Genomic DNA, 5,031 nt, shown 5'->3' with positions numbered 1-5,031 from the left:
TGCAGCATTTAACTGCCAATCATCGTGGGGCACGAGATATATTTGCTCAAGAGAACATCGTCACTGGGGCGTGTAGTTAGGTTTGTTTGTTCTCTATGTTGTAATTATTTTGGCGTGGATCAGTGGAGGCGCGTCCTTTTTAGACTAGTCATAATGATGACCGGCGGAGAGTATACAGAAGATCCAATGAACGGTATCTGGACACAACAGTCAGAGAAACATTTTGGTAGAGGTTCCGTCATGGTATGGGGAGGTATAACTTAGGAGGTATAAATAGGCGGACTTGCATGTGTTTCTAGACGGCATAATTAATGCTGAACGATTCAGAAATAAAATTCTTGAACCATATGTTATTCCATTTGCTGCTTAGCATGGTCCAGAATTCATCTTACAACAGGATAATGCCAAGTTGAAGAGTCCAATATCACAATTATGGATTGGTCTGCTAATAGCTCTGATCACAATCCTATTGAGCACATTTGAGATCTACTAAAGAGAAGACTACAAAGTCCTCCACAAGCACCAGATCTTCTTTGGGAGAAAATATTCGAGAGGTGTGGTTCCTTTCCTCAAGAGATTATTCGGAGCCTCATTCCGTCTATGGCAAATCGGTGTGCAGAAGTGTGTAGAAACCGCGGAGGATACTCACATTATTAAGAAAAAAAAATTCTGTTGACAATTAATAAAAAAATTGTTTAGCATTCATAACGTAATAAAAATACAATTTTCAGCAGTTTGCCAACTTTATTCGCCATGAATCCCAAGGTACATACACTACATTCAAACTTAATTCCTAAGAAACATATTGCTAAGTTTATATGTTCAAATAAATATATTTTCTTTGTTTAAACGAAATTTATCAAAGTGATCCCTAATTCGTTTTGACTAGATTTGTAAAATCTTAAATCTTTAATTAATTATCTATAAAACGACAAAAAAACAAATTAACAAAAAATAGAAAAAAATAATGCCAACTCATTATTATATCATAAATAAAATATTTACAGGTATCATTATAAAACCACAGCACTCAATGTTGAAAAGTTAATTGAAATAAAAACCAGTTATATATTATTTGTTTCAACGATAATTAAATAATGCCATTTTTTATTAATAACTAGGTTTTTATATAACTGTGATAATAGTGAGAGATTTGTTTTAAAGTTCTCAAGATTTTAAATATCTATACATATAGGTAAAACATCAAAATTAATAAATCATCATCGATAAGGACAAATAAATCATCATCGATAGCCTGTAGAATAATATGGAATAATACCTATTAACTTTTGATAATAAATAATATAAAAGTTACTCAATATAAAAATAGAAAACATAAAAACAACTTTAGATTGGTTCTAGGCCCAGAGTGGTAAATAGGAATAGTTGGTAAATTATTTTACTATCTTATACGAGTATGCATTTAAAATTTATAACGCATTGCAAACCTTTAAAATTATTATGCTATATACATTAACTGGTTTATTATTGTTGAATAATATGAACATATTATCAAAGATGAATCCCACAAACGCTAGAATTTATAGCCGCAAGAACATACGACCATACGATCGAGAAGAAACGGCGCCAAAGACGGCTGCGGAGTGACTATCGATGATAATTTTTCCGAGGTCAAGGTCTAGAAGCCAGTTACTTAGCCCGTACTCTTATATATATTTTAATGGCGCTTGCTGCCAGTCGGCCTTAAGAGTCCATTTCACTAGTCCGGAAAAGTAGAAAAATAAGTGTTCGGCATTTAACGTTTTATGTAAAACTGGCTATGTATTTTTTCAGAAATGGAGAAGGAAATTAAAGATAAAGGATTATACTATATCCGTATTGTAGCACATTTTTAGACAACTTCTTTATTTTTAAGATTTTGATGGTCAAACATCAACAAAATATTCCTTATGTTCGGTCTAAATTGTCTCAAAAACAAAGACATAATTTAAAATTCCGGTACAATACGGAAATAGATTGAAGTTTTGTGATTACAGTGATATATAATTTATATGATTTTGTATCAAATTGCTCGCTAATTTATGGCAAATACTGAAGCTCTGCAAACCTTAAACAAACCTTAATCAAAGCACGTGTGTTTGGAATTTTGGATGTGACTTAACACGACAGGGTCGGGCTAAACCTTAGGCAGATTTCTGAAATATAATATATATTTCCCTTGGCCACACACCCGCTTTACCCGACCTTCGAGAGCGATCCGAACAGTACAGCTTAATAGACTCTTAAGAAGGTTGTCATTATTTTGATATTGAAAAAAAAGGTCCGATTAAATTTATATCTCCGAAACTAAAGTTTCAAAAAAGTCATACTATACTAGAAATTGTGCAAAAACTCTCAAAGATATGGCGAGACAAAAACATATCTAAACACTTAAAAAAAAGGCTTGTTCACTGCCTAATATTTCCTATATTAATGTATGGCTCCGAGTCCTGGACGATGAGACAGTCAGAAATGAAAAAAATTGACCCAACTGAGATGTACTGTTGGCGACGAATGCTCAGAATTCCCTGGACTGCCCGGCGAACCAATGAATCCATAATCCAAGAACTGAACATCACAGAACGCCTCTCAACTTCTATACAGTCACGTATACTTAAATATTTCGGTCACGTTATGAAGAGGGATACTGACTGTATGGAAAAACTCATTATACAGGGCAAGGTTCCGGGAAGAAGACCAAGAGGCCGCTCGCCCTCCCTATGGATAGACCAGCTATCAAAAATCACACACAAGCCACTGCACACGCTTGTACATGAAGCACAAGACAGGGAATTATGGAGACAAACCTCACACATCACCTGACCACTACATTCCTTTTGTAGGAATAAAGACACACACACAGAGAGAGAGAGAGAGAGAGAGAGATAGAGAGAGAGAGAGAGATAGAGAGAGAGAGAGATAGAGAGAGATAGATAGAGAGAGAGAGAGAGAGAGATAGATAGAGAGAGAGAGAGAGAGAGAGAGAGAGAGAGAGAGAGAGAGAGAGAGAGAGAGAGAGAGAGAGAGAGAGAGAGAGAGAGAGAGAGAGAGAGAGAGAGAGAGAGAGAGAGAGAGAGAGAGAGAGAGAGAGAGAGAGAGAGAGAGAGAGAGAGAGAGAGAGAGAGAGAGAGAGAGAGAGAGAGAGAGAGAGAGAGAGAGAGAGAGAGAGAGAGAGAGAGAGAGAGAGAGAGAGAGAGAGAGAGAGAGAGAGAGAGAGAGAGAGAGAGAGAGAGAGAGAGAGAGAGAGAGAGAGAGAGAGAGAGAGAGAGAGAGAGAGAGAGAGAGAGAGAGAGAGAGAGATAGATAGAGAGAGAGAGAGAGAGACTAAATTAATTTATCCAAAAGAAAAGAAATTAATTTATCCAGTAGTAGTTATAAAAAACAGTTTTAGTAAACTCTGTCTCAAATAGTTTCTGAAAAAAAAATATTTTTTTTAAAAGGTCCGATTAAATAATATATCTCCGAAACTAAAGTTTCAAAAAAAGTCACACTACACTAGAAATTCATTTACCCAGTAGTAGTTATAAAAAGCATTTTTGGTAAACTCTGTCCCAAATACTTTCTGAAAAAAAAATTTTTTTTTAAAAGGTCCGATTAAATTTATATCTCCGAAACCAAAGTTTCAAAAAAAGTCATATTATACTACAAATTCATTTACCCATTAGTAGTTATAGAAAGCATTTTTGGTAAACTCTGTCTCAAATAGTTTCTGAAAAAAAAATAATTTTTTTAAAAGGTCCGATTAAATTTATATCTCCGAAACTAATAAAGTTTCAAAAAAAGTCATACTATACTACAAATTCATTTACCCAGTAGTAGTTATAAAAATAATTTTTGGTAAACTCTGTCTCAAATAGTTACTGAAAAATCAATTTAAAATCAAGTAATTTAAAATTCCCTCTAGCACTTTGGCTGGGTCTAAAAAGCATCTCAGTATCTTATTTAAAAGGAATTTTAAAAGTTGCGTTATTTAAAGACAAACGTTTCTCAAGTGATAATTTGTTTCTAGAAGCAAACGTCCTTAATCTACACAAATTATACATTAAAAGTGTTGCCCGACTCTTAAGCACAAATAAGATACCTAAGGTCCCAGCAACTCATTCACATTCAACCCAATTTGTTTCAAATGAATTGTTGATAACTCAAACTATTAACTTTGTAGCGGTTCAAAGAAACCTGCTATTCACAGCTCCCAGAATATATAATGATCTTCCATTACATTTAAAAAATAAAAAATTTACTAGGATATAAAAATCTTTACATGTTTGGTTAATGAATCTTAATGAAAATATTTTAGAAATTATAAACTGAAATAATATATTGTTCTTCTTACAGTGCCATACTCTATATAGAGCGTCGGCTACCTCTCGCATGTACTTGTGATGTGTGTCATCAGTGTTTCAAAAGTACACGGGACCTACAGTGTATTGCCGAATCCGAACGGCACAATTTGAGAGGCTGTACAAGGCAAATATACTCAAGGTGGTTTGCCATTGCCTTCCTTGAGATGGCGGCTCGTTGGTCGCTCTATTTAGATAAATAAATATTTTTATTTAAATAAATAAAGCGACCGTACTGGCTGGGGATCGAACCCAGTACCTTCCGCTCCGGAGATCGACACACTAACGCTGGAGCTGCGGCCGGCCACAATATATTGTTAGGCTTGTTATTTGGATTGTTATTAATTTTTGTTACTGACTAACTTCCGTAATTCCGTTTTTATTAAAAATCATTGAATGCACACACAAATACAAAGAATTCATTGTGCATATATTTTGATATTTTTGAATTATTGTAAACTTGTTTGAAATAAATATTTTTTTTATTTTATCCCTGACTGTAGCGTCGTGGCCAGGGAATTACTCCAAGACGTATTGTCGGATGGGATATCCTATCTGTCATAACTCTACTGTCATGTCTCGAGAGTAGAGGGTTGGGGAGTCTTGGCTTAACCGCCTGGACCAAGAGGAGACCTCACCAAAAACTTAAATCCTACGATGGCGAGACCAGGTCAAAGGGATGCTTGGCAAG

The sequence above is a fragment of the Sitophilus oryzae genome, unplaced genomic scaffold (genome assembly GCF_002938485.1).
Source record: "Sitophilus oryzae breed Bouriz unplaced genomic scaffold, Soryzae_2.0 scaffold_1931_pilon_pilon, whole genome shotgun sequence".
Taxonomy (NCBI): domain Eukaryota; kingdom Metazoa; phylum Arthropoda; class Insecta; order Coleoptera; family Curculionidae; genus Sitophilus; species Sitophilus oryzae.
The sequence above is the reverse complement of the archived record's forward strand: the minus strand, read 5'-3'. Positions refer to the sequence as shown.